The 16,755-nt window shown below is 34.4% G+C and overlaps 1 protein-coding gene across 2 annotated transcripts in view; it reads right to left on the bottom strand.

The window, feature by feature from the left end:
• Positions 1–16,755, bottom strand: part of LOC134748251 (uncharacterized) — a 138,825-nt gene that overhangs the window by 62,163 nt on the left and 59,907 nt on the right. For both annotated transcript variants that reach the window (XM_063682982.1, XM_063682983.1), the window contains one exon: positions 10,362–10,398. The gene's annotated coding sequence lies outside the window, so the exon portion shown is untranslated. The remainder of the gene's footprint in view (positions 1–10,361; positions 10,399–16,755) is intronic.

Below are 16,755 nucleotides of genomic sequence, written 5' to 3'. Positions count from 1 at the left end.
TTAATTGTTTCTATCTTACTTTTCTTTGGCCGAGAAGTTTCTTGGAAGAAAATTGTGTTCTCGCATTGTCTGATATTCGACGTCTTCTTTAACCTTTTTTCATATACATAATGTGGAGTAAATATAATAGGCGTTGAAATATTGAAGACAGCAATAATATATAAACTAGTATTGACAACGAAATTATGAATGAATGTCAGTCCCAGTACGCTTATCCAACTCAATGAATATTGAATAGAACAAAAGTTAGATACCGCTACTCTTCGGACAAATGATTTATTAGAAGACAAATGGATGGACAAAAAACAAATAGCTCCTGTCTATTGTGTATCTTTATCGAATATATCAACACACCTCGTGTATTAGGTATCTAATGAACAATTGGCCGGCTAACGGAAACATATTTTATCGACAGCAAATGACAATTGCAACAGACAATGGTTGGGCTAGGGAAATTTATTGGCTTCAAAATGTTAACAACAATGTTCATGCAAAGAGCATAAAACTTAAGGCTTTAAAAGTTACGTCATGCCCGAAGCTAGTTGAAAAACTGGTCATAGTCGGTTTTCAGGTCCAAAATAGCTTCCGGATTAATAGGCTTGGTTGTATTTACATCTGTCCAATATACGACCACGTCAAAAAAGTTCAACTTTGATACTAAACGAACTAACAAGATTTAAATAAAACGGAGCAACGAATCTTATTTTAGATCACTCAGGAAGGGAAAAGTTGCGACGGGAATAATCCAATAACGGGCAATAAATGGGAGCAAAGAGAAATTAATAAGCTAGCGGCAAAGTTGATCCTGTTCGACTTGACAGATGTCTGATGCGGGATGAAATATCATGTCGGTGAAAATGCTAAAAGACGCAAGTAATTCGACGAAATACTGTGCAAATGGCTTAGCAATTTCTGGATTGAAGTAAAACGATAAAAGCGCGAAGTGCTTGGATAAAATACGAAGAGATATTCCACATTAAACATGACGCTCTCCTTAACACGGTAAGTGTTTTTGTTATGCTCTGAACAATTTTGGTTGAAATATTTGTACAAACATTTACCACTGCTAGGGATACCTTTTCCAAACGATACATATTCGAACAACTGTCCAAATTAGGTACTCAAATAAGATTTTCTCTTGTACGATATGAAAATAAACTTTAAAAAGGGAAACCGGCTGGCACTAAATACACATCAAGTCTTTATTAGACCAAGAAATCACATAGACTATTGCTTGACCACCCAAGATGAACAGTGTTTTAACAGAATACCTACGGTATCATAAAATCTCACTTTTTATCGTAATCTTGTTTGTATAGACGTAGAGGCATCATAAGAAACGAACAAAGATTAAATGCCCACTCAAAACAGACTACCCGGTCGTTCCTAATCACAATCACTAAACGTACTATAACGGGATCAAAGTCATTAAATTTTATAGTAAAATCTGCAATAATGTATGTACTTTTCGTTAGCTTTCTCGATTACTATGTTATTTAATAAAATTAAGGTTTGTATTTTGATATAAATAACAGGTAACCTGTACCTAATTATCTCACCCTAGCTTAGTTCACTTCTATAAATAATTTCGCAGTGACTTGGACATTCGTTGTAAATGTCTCACTTGAAATGTTTATTTAATTTATACCAATAATTCTCTCTGAATTATGGGCGTGGGCAGGAAGACGGTGTTAGATCAGATATTTATTGTGAAACTACTCGTCCATTTACTAACGATTTATAGACGGTTAAGACGGTAGAGAATCACGCATTTTTGGAAACTTTAAAAATGGTAACAGAATTTTATGAGCGACGCCAAATGTCCATTTACTCTCGATGTTCCACGGGTGTCTTGCAACTACATATATTATAGACACAGCCCTTTGATGATGAAGTATGTAGATACGTTTCGGGCGTGAAATAAAGCTACGCGACAGGGCTAAGAGAGAAGTAAATTAGCACCATTACCCGGCTCTAACTCAATAATTGATTACTACGCTGCCAATTGAACTGACCAATTTCACCTACAATAGTTTAAAATTCGTCAAGCGCGAACTATCTCCTAAAGCAACGTGCATAAGTCACAATATCGTTTGACACCTAACAGCTCAAACACGAATGCACTATCCTTTATTAGTGAACGTATTGACAGAACTAACGATTAACGTGCGACAGAATCGGAACAAATATTTGGATGCTCAATTAAACAAATGAAATTCGATGTGGTACACACTCCGAAACGAGTTTGGGGGAATCGGCGTTCGAAATTCGAAATATGGAAAGAAAACAAACAAATATCGGCATTAACGCGGCTGTTGTGACATCTGTCGACGCGTGGAGCCGCGTTGCAAATGTACATTAATAATAACCGGAGCTCAGCAAAACTTGTTTTTCTACACTGACACCACAAACTGTTGCATGGAAAAATTGGGACAACGGAAACCCTGACAATGAAAAACAATTTACATAAAGCGTTCCGTATGACAAACTAGAAACAGGATATCGTTATAATGTTATAATATGAAATTACACTAGCTCATGCGCAACTTTATATAGTCATTACCAATTTCGAAGCTCATTACCTGTCGGCTTTATAAGACCGCACCAATCTATAACGGCCGGTCACTGCCCACTCGCCTACAAAAAATATAACACGACAGCTGCTGTAGGAAGGACGCTAATAATAAAGTAGAAATTTCGACGGCCATTATACATTATCTTAATTTTGATACGGTTTACAAAAGAGCGTTAACTCGTGCGACATATGTGTCGGGGTTAAGCTTAACATCGGTCGGTAGTCGGATTATGTGATAGCTTTTTATCGTTGTTTTCGATATGTGCACTCACCTTTGAAGATAAAATTATCTGCGTTGTTTTGCCTGTCTCGCTCCATATATTTCACAACCAAAACTGTCAATTGATAACAAATCGTCAGCAGCTTTGGATTGTTTCAAACGTATTTTACCAACTTGATATCTGTCATCGAATTTTATGAACAATGAAGATGGATCGATACAGTCCTTGCGCGGTAGTATCTGCCCATTCTATCTGGCAATTTGCCTGGTTTGTAAACATTTTGGCCATATAAGGCATCACCTAAATTTCTTAAGTCGCAAAGAGGATAAAAATAAATTTATTTTAGCACCACACTTTTGTTGACAGCAATTCGGTGGTCATCAATAAAGCCTATCTCGCTCACTCATCACTGCACTATGTGGGTGCGCACCACTGACGTTCCAAAGGATACGGATGACAGCAAAAAAATAAACAGGTACCAGAAACCGACATTCGTTAGCGGTGCCGAAACTCAAAGCGAAAAAATTGATAAACATCTATAATTTCTTAGAAGTCACAAAAGGGACTTCGATCCAATTTTTTTTTGTCTTACTGCATAATTTATTTTTAACTGTTCACACTCTATGAATTTTTGAATTAGAATAAGTTGTCAAGCTTGTTGCGTTTGAAGGTTGCTTCGAGCCAGTTTATCAGATACGTGTGAGTTATAGTTTCATTCGACAGGCAGTAATGCGACCTGCAGACAGGGCATCGGTTGCCATTGAGCCATATGTAGATCGAATCAACGGAATCTATAGTTTCAAAACAGTGAAACGATCCCGCGACTCGATCAAACTAATTCTTTCTTGGGACGGTAGCATCAAAAGCGTTTGATACAGACATAATTTTGTTAGAAACTTTTGTCACTTCGAGCCTTCCGAGAACAAATTGATTCATTTCAACTATCCCTGGATTGTCTGACTCCATAAATTGAGACGTCTTCTGGTTTAACTGCCATGTCGGCGTTATTGTCACCTTTTTTTTCTTATCCTCAGGTAAAGACCTCAAAATCTCGGCATATGGCGATAGAAATTGGTTACCTATCAGAAAATGATTGATGATCAACAAAATTAGCTACAGCCAGATGAATGCATGATTTTGAAATGTTTAGGGAAGGTGTTAATGATGTATTCGAATAAGATAGGCGTAATATGATCTTCGATGGTTTATTAGAGAGTTTGAATAAACATAATTAGAAAGATACTAAACGTCGGTGCTAAATACATTACAAAACATTAACTATAATAATTATATGTAAAAACCTATAACTTCACAATTAAATCATTAAAATACGGCAATCCGGATAACAGATTGTAATAATGTGGTTTAATCCTGCAATGGCAACACAAATCTAATTGAATAATTACTTTTGGTATTTATTGCAGTAGCATGTTCAGTTTGAAAATTATAAGGACTGTTTCTGTTTCTTATGTAACTATCACAACTATGCCGCTTTCAAAGTGAAGGCTTTCTTTAAAAAAATTATGTCTCATTGGAGCGACACAAAACCTAAAGTCATCGTGACAAGTGTAATCGTAGACAAATAGACCATTATAGGATTTTGAATGAAAAAAGTTTTACTGTTCCCTTTTCGAGGGCCATAAAATCTTACTAACTTTAGATCCTTTTAACGCCATTTGGCGCCATGGCACCTAAAACAACTTTCAATGAAAGGGTGATTTTTTTAAATATATAAGCTATGACATTTCAGTGTCAATATACATGATAAGGATTAAGAGTACTTATTGATAAATCTTTAGATCTTGGTGGAATAATATTTTTTTGAAATTGAAGTAGATAATTTTTAAATAACAAAAGTTATTTGTGCATCAAAAGAATAAATGTAGTTTGAATGTGTATTTTCAATCTCTAATCAAAAGATTTTATAATAAAATCACAAGCGTAGCTTGAGATCTGTCTTAGGTCGCGGAAATTAATCAAATAAGCCTGAAGCTTTTTTCGCTGTCTGGAGAACATAGAAATAACAATATTTAATGCTACAATTTTATTAATGTGTTGTTGTGTACTTACATAAGTATGTATTGAAAACGGTTCTCAAATACAATACAACATTAGGCGACTTGCTGTTATATGGTTTCTCTTGGTTGCTTGGGTCACAACGTGTATTGTTCACCAAATTGTTCCGAAAAGACACCGTGGAATTTATTGTGTGAAATAACTTTTATTATCCTTCATGTTTCAGTGTCAGTATAAACTTGTTCCGTAAGAATGTCGATCGTAAAAGATAACTAAACGTCGAACGTAATACTAGGCTTTTTACAGCTTTCGCATTTTTATCTAGCTCGGTTTCTTTACTACCTTATTGTTCTTGATCGTTCTTAGTGATAACAATAAACCGGGTATTTTCTACAATAGCTTATTAATAGTTTAATATTAATCTAGAAATCTACAAATGTGGCACTAAAATGATTTGCACTGTTTTCGTCTGCGATACTACCTATTGTGATGTAGAATCTATTAGCTACTGCCCACAACTTCGTTGACGTAGATGTTTATATTGCTTTTTTTTTATTCTACTTGAACATATAGCAGCAAAATATAGCAGTTAATTTGTCATACACAATATCTTTCTACGAACTATCAAGTCCTTAATATAAAAAAATATTCGTACTCGATGCAGATTTTCGACATTAGGGGAGTATATCTCGCGGCGAGATACTGTCGCGCCAATCATGTGCTCGGCCTACTGGTCACTTTTCTTCATCTAATGTTGTATATTTCTAGGAAGTTTCAAGTCCCTCCCTAAAAAATCGTTACAAATACAAATGTTTAACCCCTGTTGCATCAACTGAGTAGATGAATTATCAAAAACGATGTATTTAAATACAAACTTACAACTTTCTTTGAAAACGTGCTCTAAATGTGCTCTCACCTGATGGTCTCATCGGAAGATCAGCGCTGGAAGTCGCCAGCAGCATGCTGAGATGGGGCCATTTCGTGACACTTTATTTTCATGTTCTTTTAATGTATGTCTATTGTCTGTGTGTGTTTACGAATAAAGTATTCTATTCTATTCTATTCTAATATACCTATACAAACATTTATCTATATTTTTTTTTTAATTCAATACCTAACGAACGTTGCGCTTTATTGACATTCCAAAAACCTAAAGGATAAAATAATTAAGATTTATACCAGTAAAGAGCAAAGTAATAACCGCAAATCCGATGCAATAGTTAATAATGCAGTAATATATTACGTGAAAGCTAGTCTTAATGTTCCTACAGATATGTTCAACGAGCCAAATCCACGTGGGAGTAACAAGGCCCAGTGCGGTAAAGTAATAATTGCAAACGCGTGATCTTTTGTAGTAATAGTAATGGGATGGAGAGTATTGACCGCGGATAGTATTTAGAAGAGAAGAAATAGGGGCCAGAAATCTATTGTTGACAGTAATTGTTGTCAATCAATGTGAACTATGGATTTTATTAAACGATTTGTAAACTAGGGGAACGTTAAAATCATGGGAATAAAAGATTATTTAATATTTATAAAAATGGATCTACTCAAGTAGATCGGTTGCTTCATCAGATGCGGACAATAATTTTGTTCTGTAAAGAAATAGATTTGTAAAAGACATCTCTGACTTTTATAGCCATTGTTGGTCGTAGGGGCAGGAATATGTCAAGTCCATAAATTGTATTATTGCGGCCTCAGCATTTAGTAGTTTGCCCATTTTTTTTTGATTTACCGATTTGTATTGTTGCGCAAAAAATAAATAGTTGAATTGGATGTGGGGTATTTGACCATCTGTCACAAACACCGACCGGTTTTTTAACTACGTATAATATTTTTACGTCTGTTTTTTGTTTTTATTCATTATTTTAAAAATAAAAGTGTACATAAGAATATCTAATTAGATTTATTAGTGTATACATTTTTACTTTATTTTGAAACAACACGTTTATTACAAAATTATAATTATATCTAACTTTAGCAAAAAGGCGGCTGGGGCTGGGGCACATACAACAAAATATTTGTGAAGAAAACCCGAATTTATAGTAGCCGAATTAAGTTTAGTCTAACTAGATAATAATATGTAGGTAAATAATGTACCAAATTACATTATTTCCCCGTCCGATTCAACCCAGAGGTCAGCCGGCAGAAATTCTTTTCGCCCGATTCCCCAAGCACCCCTCAAGCATATGGCTTTAAAAAAAAGTTCATACAAAAATGTATACCAACGTCAAATCTTCGAGAAATGGCTTCCTCAAGATAGAGACGTTAGTATAAAATTAATTGTCCTGTCCTTTGGTGCATCTGCCGCGTCTATTGTTGTTTTTTTCTCTTTCTTTGCCTTGCTTATGACCGGGACAGCACAAGTTGCTACAGATTTTGAGTTTATAAAAATGTCCGGTTTTTTAGAGGTGATATAACATGTGTTTGGATAATAATGAACAGATGTTACTGACCGCACCTATAACACAGTTTTAAAGAACACGCAACGTTTGAATCTAAAGAATATTCAAAGAGTTTACAAGGCTATAACACAGATAAAATGTGTTTACACATACAAAAATTATTATGCATAGAACCTAAATGGATAAAACAACAATTTAAAGTATTTGTTGTTCCAACGATGTAACACAATCTTAATATTCGATACACTCATTAGAAATTCATGTAATCGATACGAAGTTGCTCGTAATTATTCACGAATGCTTGGTTCTACATAAAGCTCGTGTACCAACTCACGCCATCCATACAAAACTGATACCGATCATCATAAACCACTGATAACGAACGTCTGAGAGCGAATGCTTATATTACATTTCAATTACCATATAAAATGAATGTACAAGAACCACGAATTTCGTTCCGATAATCATCTAATCAAAGATCATTCAATAACTTTTATTTTAAGTATCGAGAAACTGATCAAAGCGGTGACAATTTCAAGCGATGAAAGGCTCTAATTGGCCGTTATCAAGAGCGACATTGCCGTGTACGGATCGACTGCTACGTAAACCGAATCTCGCGTATTATCTTAAACGAGCCTACATCATTCCATATACTAACGATAGTATAAAACAAATTATATATTCCAATTGGAATCATAGCCATATTAGCATAGCGTTGGTTTTTGTTTGAGAGACTAAGAGTACAAAAGCTGTTTCAGATTCAAAAAGGAATGTAGAAAACGTCAATGAGTATCCGAAATTCGAAACGTAAACGATGTTTCTCGAGTTGTCGGAACCATCTCCATTCGAAATGTAGTCAGACAAAAAATAGAGCATGATATACCAAATGCAACTTTCCTACATTCTGAATGATAAAATTACGAAGCGTTTCAAGCAATACCAAAACAAGACTTCGAATTTAAACTATTCACATTCGTCCGTATTCACACATTCTTTAACTCTATTGTAATTAATGCTCAAATTTAATTTTGTAGTTTTCATTACTATGTAGTACCTATGTAGGTATATGTAGTGGAATCTCAACTTTTTCCCAATTTAATTTATTGTACGGTTATTGTTTCCAACTTAATTATTCAGTGAGCAAATATGCGTAAAATTACGAATTTTGGCCCCATTGTTCGAAGTAAATTAAAACACTTTTCATGTTCAAAAATAACAATGCCTGAACGCGAACTCGTCGATTCACTTATTATTCCCTTGATGGCCTTAAAAACATTGTACGGACTTTACAACTTAATAACGTACATATGTTAAATTGGACGGACTGACATACGATTTATAATGCACCTTTAGACCGCAATAAATTGTAACAGAGACAATAAAGTTTCGCGGGTTGAAAAAAACGATAGAAGAAAACAAAGGGCATAATGAATTGAACAACATAATACGAAGTTAATAAGGCGATTTGGGATCAGGGTATGAAGGACACCTGCGAGGAACGAAACGTCTTCATTAAAAATGAGAAGGATCAGGGAACAGGTGCGTTCCGTTTTACGCTGCTATTGGAAGCTGTCTGATCCGCTAGGATAATTATTGATTGCGAACTAATAGCTTTATTGGTGTACGTTTATAGTTCAATTTTGGATTTGATTCTAGATTGGGCATTAATGTTGATTAGGGAATTAATCTGACGGATCACAAAAAGAAGTGTCAAAAGTTTTTGAGGTCATTATTTTAGTTGTAACTATAGATTTGAAGAGCTATGATACCAAATTTAAGCATTTTAACTAGAAAATATGTAAGTATCAGTCGCTTAAACTATTATTTGCAGAAAACAAAATAATATGTACACCCACATAAATCCAAACGTTTTTAACTAATTTAGAAACCAGAATACCTGTCAAAACACGCACACATTTCGGTAGCGGTCTTAAATTTCAAGGATGAGACAAACTTCTCTCAAGTTTCAGAGTGTTTTAACCTTAATTGTTTACAAAGTCATAACAGCCTCTAGCATGCTGTTTGTAGAACCGATAACTGAATTCTTTATTCACAGCGGATGCGACGGTTGGAGGTTTTCGAGATAGGTGCTTTTCACCCTTATGGTAAACTCAGCATGCTAGGACCTCCCGGCAATTGTTTCGCTTATTCCGCTGACAGCCGAGACGCGATTGGCGGGATCTCAAGATCTTAAAATGGCGGCCGACCTCGGCTGACCCATCCGTCAGGCGCGAAGGTGGAACATCTGTTTTAACATGTCGGCTTTGCTGTTAATATAGGCATTCCTTTTACAAAGTTAAATTTCACTCAACGTTTAGTTTTTGTAGATTTAAAGTGTGCCAGTGTTGACAAGAAATTGAGTGAGAATTTCTTTGGAACGGATTATATTGTCAAGGTGGATTAACGTCAGTTGACGCGTACAATATTTTGCTGTCACTGACATCTGTTTATTAATTAGTTCAAGGAAAAGTAGTATATATTAGACAAGCATTTTTATTTATAATAACATAATTTTTTTATAATTAATTATAATATAGTTTTTAGGGTTCCGTACCCAAAGGGTAAAAACGGGACCCTATTACTAAGACTCCGCTGTCCGTATGTTCGTCTGTCTGTCACCAGTCTGTATCTCATGAACCGTGATAGCTAGACAGTTGAAATTTTCACAGATGATGTATTTCTGTTGCCGCTATAACAACAAATACTAAAAAAGTACGGAACCCTCGGTGCGCGAGTCCGACTCGCACGGCCGGTTTTTTTTACCAAGTTTACACACATTTAAAAAAAATGTTAAAGTAAGTTTAAGTAACCTGACCTTAAAAATTCAAGCGCGTTGTAATTTTTTAAATCCACTCTCAAAATAGGCTATTATATTAATGTAAAAGAATAAGTTTAATAGCAGTTGCCTGAGGCCCGCAATTTCCGTCGGCGCTACCGAAATGCCGAGACACTGGCAAACTTGGATTGTAACATCACTCCTCTTGTTTACAAAATCGTTAGCATGTCAGCCAATCATTTCGGAATCCCTGCATTTATTACAGACATTATTGCCATAAAATGAACACTACGTCTTTTTTATTTTAAGGCAGTTTAATGTTGCGTGCAAACAGTAGCGTTGGTGGCTTAATTTTGCGGGTAACGTACCTTTTTATCAAGGATATGCTCCGTATAGGCGCGACATCTGTAACAAAAAATATTTGTATAAGTAATATTCTATAATTATAGCGCTTAACAAAACTAGACATTCGATAATATGTTCACCTAGGTTGTACAGATAATTAGTAGGTTATTATTCTACAAATTTCAAATTTAACTTTGGCACCTATTAAATTTAAACAAATTTAATAGGTGCCAAATTATTTATAAAAAAATTCCCGAATTACTTTATGCAAAAATAACAAACCTCGTTATAGTGACAAAGCGTTTTTAACTCAATCATTACGTGTCGAAGCAAAAACATCGAACCTAATGATTCCAATTTCATTCTCTTCACACGTTCTTCCTATTACCTCGAAGGTATCAAGCGCAGCTTTAGGCCAATCTTCTGTTTCCCCGTCTCTCTCTTGCCCGTTAACTTTGTTACATCTATCTCGTTTATCCAAACCCTTTGCGGCGCCGTGATCTGAGCAAACGACGCATGCGTTCTGAATTAAGCAATTATGGTTAATTTTGAGTCTCCCCGTATTATAGGCAGAGTCGTGGCGGCGGGAGAAATGTGTTATTTTGAATCGTAATTTGTGAGAAGGCATCCGCCTGGGCAGTTGAAAATTATACACTAAAGTTTGAGTGTACGTTTACCTTGATAGAAGTAGGTATTAATGGACTACTGAGAGCGTTACGCTTTATAGCTAAATTACAAGTGAATGACTTCACCGCCTTTTTTTAACATTTATAACGTCATAGGCAGGGATGTGAGCTCATATCTTTTTAATATAGCCAAATCGTAGTGCTAAATTAGGAACTACGTTTTTTTTTTAGATTAATCAGCCGTAAACTGCCTTGAGATAAAAAAAAATTACAATAAAGCCGCTTAAGATTTAAAGTGTCGATGAACACATTAAGCGTTGATAAGCTTGTCTACATAAATGAAAGCATTTGCTGACATTATAATGAATTTGATAAAATAATTTGCATTTGTCAAAAGCCATCAGCGTACAAATTTGAACATATTAAAATGTAAGAAAAAACAATTCGTACGGCCGACGGTTGTATTCGAATTTTAAATCATAATGTGGGGTGATTAATATTCTTCGTGTCTATTCGAATGACACTCCATGTCAACGAGCTCTAATATGATTGGACGTTTTTGTATAAATTACAACACCGGGCGGGGTCTATTGGGCATAATTAAAAAGCTTAGATTATTATCGCCTCGCCAACCAGCCAGGTTTCCGGCGCGTAATTGTTAACAGACTACTTTATAAGTTTTTAATGATTAAAATACAATGTTCCGGTGTGAAAATATGCGTACCGACTAGATTTCGGGGTCATGAAAATTTTTGTGCCCAATTATATATTAAAACAAGCATTACCATTGTTTTAAATAGAAACAGGCCAAACCTAACTGTAAATCAAATGCGAACATGGAAGGCTATCCTGATCTAAGGATATAAATATTCCTTATTAAAGTCGTTGTTAGCTTAATTCTTAGCTTCAAATGCATCTCACGTGCTTTGTATCTATTTAGCACAACCATATAAAACCTAGGAAAAATTAATGCTCAGCCGTATGATGTAGATTTCACTAGGCAACTTGTTAGCGTCAGCTTTGCTGAACGGAGTAACAGATGCTACAAGCTTACAATGCAATGTAAATATAGGTAACATTATATTGCTTTGTAGGGTAATATAATACGCACCCATGTCACAGTTCCTTATCATGTCTTGATGAATTATCGCTGTGCAGTTACTGGTCTATGTGGTTTAAGTAATAGATGACAAGTGGCTGCTCAAGTCGCTGTGATTTAGGTGGGTCGGTGGCTCTGAACTTTGTAACGGGTAATGTTATATGGGCTAATTTGAGGAATGAACCTTATTTCGTCATTCAAACTAATGTTTACAATACGTGTGCGTTTATGCTAGGTCTCCGTCTGTAAGTAGACATCTAATAAAATTATAATTCAATACTAAATATATTCTTGATTTCATATTAGAGCCATTGTTGATACTTTTTATACTATATTATGGTGACTAGAACACTCAACTCCGTTTATAACTTGAACTAACTTGAAACTAAGTGCTCTAATGTACCTAAATTCTCCCGCTCACATTAACTGTATCGTTCTGTGGGGATCGTTTGAAATGCAAATTTGATAGAAGTGTATTAGCCTATTGCTATATCGGCTCCATCATACGCAAGTCAAGTTTCGGTAGATCGACCCAGTTAGGTCGCCTCTAAAGCATACTAATTGTTTCTTGTTGAGGTTGGAAGTTGGGCAAGCTGTTGTATTGAGTTGATTAAGTGTGCAGTTTGTGCATTATAATGAAGTTCAGTATAGGTTCAAAATTCATGGACACACTGAATTCATTACAAGTATCATTGTCATAATGAGTATCAGGTATCTATATTTATACATTTTCATCTCATTTCTCCTTAAAAATCTAATATTAATTTTTACACAGTCTTGAGGACTGAAAAATATCAAATTATTAATTGCAAATACATTTATTTTGATGCTAAAACCTAAATGCGATTTACGGACTTATTGTTAATACATTCGCAGAATTATTAGAGAGACTTGCCAGTCCTATCGTCTCTTAGGTAGTAATAATAACTATCATCATAGCGGCCTCCTTGAATAATTTAATATGTAATTTAGTAGCACTAGAATACTATTAAATATAAGCATACTTGTCATTTCAGCTTTAGCTAACCTCTTTTCATAGTTATTCCAGCGCCATTTTAAGTAGTATTTAATGTTTCTAATTTAATGCTCAACAACCAATATTTTTTAACCATCAACTCAAAAACCGCTGACCGCTATGTGTGCGTGTCTGTCTTTTCTTTTTTATTTGAAAGCAGGTTTTCTAGCACTGGTTCTTAAACATATATATTATCAAATTCGGTGGATCTGCTACACTGCTTATCCTTTAAATTATTACATTGCCATCAATAGGTTTGATTTTAAAAGTGTAGGCACTTATTAAAGTGTGTTATTGCCATTTGATAAATAAATAAATAGGTTTAATATATATATATATATATATATATATATATATATACATATATTTTTTCAATAAATCAATAGGTTGATTTGATTGATTGACACATACACTTGAACATCATAAGTAAACCTAAATTAGGCACATGTTAACAACATTTCAACAAGGGTTACATAATGATAATCGCAAATTATCCTAACGTAACAGCAGTGTTCTTAGGGATATTCATACAATATGTATTATGCAACTGTTTTTTTTTATATTTTTAATTCTGACTTCTAGGCACAGATCTACAAAACAATATTTACTTTGATTTTATTTCTACTTTTAGGTGTTTGATGCTGTCTTAGAAAAAATATTGTGTGCAACGGTACATAAGTAATTAGGTCATAAAATTCTCGGTTTCTGAGTTTGATTCTGAGTTTAAACTCAACTTCGTTTCGTAACTTCGGCCCTTGAATTTTAGGAACCCTTCTTATGTACCTGTTGCACAAAATACTATATTCGCAACAAACAAACTGACAATAACATCAAACGCCAAAACTAACTAACATCTCCTTTGACGTAATGAAATTAACCGAACGCACAGGCCAAATTACACGAACATTATGATACTAGATGACAGTTTAGGAGTCTCATCTGCATATAGTCGGGATGTTTAGAATGCAAATTGTTGTAATAGTGGTACTCGCGTAGCCGACATTAATAATAATTTGGGCGATGACAAGCGATAGGAAGTGACGGAATAAGATAATAATTTGATGATAGGTAAGTACGAGACAGTGTAGGATGAAGCTAATGATTGAAATTAATGTACAGTGCTCCAATTTTGCCCTTTGGAAGTGGGTATATTGGCGTATCAGCTGAGTATTTCTTTCTCTTGATTATTTGATTTATGGAAGTTATATGAGCCAAGTAAAGGAGCATGTAAGGGCCGTGACGTATCACGACACTAAAAGGCTGGCTTCAGACCGACAAAGGTGGAGACAACATCTTCAAGCTGCACCGACAAGAGCCCAGCTCTTAAATTGAATTGAATTGAAACAAATTTGCTTGTAGTAGTAGGAGTTTATGGATTAAAGTAGGTACAGAGAAAACGCCAGTAAACTTGTTTCACGCCGCCACCGCTTGTAACTCGCACATATTAAATATGTAGTTATGCATAATGTCACTTTATGTTACTGATGTACATTTCCGTATTTAGGCAGTTGAGAGTACACATAATTTGCAATAATAATGTGGCTGAATATGTCATAAATTATCTACGACATTTACAGCAACGGAACTACACGAAGATGACTAGTACTGTAATGGAGACGTAGACGTTATGACTGGGAATAGGAAATGTTGTTCATGATTAAACCAGTGCTAGAGAGCATTAAGCTATTAGTAGTCATTTTAGGTTCTCAGGAGATGACTTGTCGCAATGATGGTAATCACTCCTTGTCTTGAGATTCGGAAAGATTTACCTACGTAAAATGTGCCAACAGTTCGAACAAGTATACCAAAATTTATGATATGATATTAATATATTTGCTTAAGCACTTTTAATGAAAATGAAAATTTTAAAAACAATATGTCTTCAGAAGAAAAAAACTTATGTAATGCAACGCATGCTAACTTAAACAAGCAAATTAGTGCAACCATTTCTTTTAAGGTTTGTAGTGTTACTGCGTAGCTACTAATAACTAAGTACCTGACAGACTGAGAAGTACCTACACAAAAGACTCATGTATGAATCGATACATGTATTGTTAACATTTAATGCACCAACTTGCCTGCATATTGATGGTAAGGGTTAGCTTTAGGCTTCGTATAAACTTCATTATCTTAATAAGCGTCATGTACCAATTCCCATGAAAATTATAGCGCTATTGTATTTTGTTAACTGAATGTATGAAAATGCAAATATTTAATTTCATTAAATGCAACGATAAACATGTCCTAGTTTCACTATTATTTAAATGATATGTAAATTAAATACCAAGCGAGCCTGCTCGCGGTTCTGTAATAAGCTATCTTATGTCCCCATTATTTTTGAAGGATCCTGTTTTGTTTACAAGAAAAAATATTTTACTTGACGTACGTTCGGTGACATGGAAATTGGGACGTCTCCTCGTAAAACACTTAAAAACTAAGCCGTGTCAAGCTCGGCTTAACCTTAAAACAACGAAATATAGGGCAACTGACTATTAATATGTATACGTAAAAATTATGATATTCCCCGTGGCTTAAATAAGGGTTTATTTGTAGCCTCAAGCTGTAATTCTATAGCTTATGCAAAGCTTTCAAATGTTTAGAAAGGTCAAAAGAAAAAGGCTTGAAAAAATAACTTTAACACAAAATATTGTCTTCGGTTACCGCGATAGTTACTCATGAAATAAAACTAAATATAACTGGGATGTATTATAAATTCAATATACGCGATATAATCCATTTTCATAGTTTTATTTCAACTTTAACACAAATTATGAAGCTAGTGATTGTTAACATACCTATCTTACTAACTTCATATAAAGTAAATACCTCTAGTTACGCGGTTTGCAAGTGATAGCTTTGTATATATTTTTCCGAGTAGGTAAAATAAAATTAACATAATACAAGTATAAAAAAGGGTTTTCCATAATTCCACACGGAACACTAAGTACAAAATCCAGATAATATTTCGCTTCTCTCCCACGAATGCTAAGTTAATCTGATACAACGGAAATGTAAATGGTCCAGAAAATAACGTTATACTATGTCATGTAGACCTTTATTCTGTTCAACAGGCCAGCAAACCATGCATTGAGAAAACGTAAATGTCAAGAATAGTGGAAAGTGATGAATTTTAACGCATATCAGTGAAAGAACATGAGTCAAAATCATATAAAAATAAAAAATAAAATGTATCCATATTTAAATACATTTTAAAGTATTTTTATAAATCTTCATTTTTAGTTTTAAAGTATGTCGATAGATGGCAGTGAATTTACAGTGGTTACAAAATTTACTATGACAGTAGTACCGCTCTTTCTTATTATATCCTCTATGATATTAATAGCGGGTTTAAAGTAAATGAACCTTTTATTATGATGTTTTGAAATGAATTTACTATACTTGCGGAACAATTATTCCGATGTGTACCTAATATTTTACAATTGATAGACAAAAAGTTATTAAAGGTTTACTATTGTATTGTTTGCTTGCTATTAATAAGAAGTTACTGTACCTATAATACCTAGTACAAAAAGATAAAAATTAAAAACGCACCATGATAAAAAGTGTTTGATTAAAAAAGCCGCGGATAACCTTAACGAAAAATATCTGCCTCATTTTTCATACTTTAAAAAGCAGAGAATTGAATTCTGCCGTGCATTATGAAGCTTGGCGCAATA

This window comes from Cydia strobilella, chromosome 16, assembly GCF_947568885.1.
Source record: "Cydia strobilella chromosome 16, ilCydStro3.1, whole genome shotgun sequence".
NCBI lineage: Eukaryota > Metazoa > Arthropoda > Insecta > Lepidoptera > Tortricidae > Cydia > Cydia strobilella.
The sequence above is the reverse complement of the archived record's forward strand: the minus strand, read 5'-3'. Positions and strand labels throughout refer to the sequence as shown.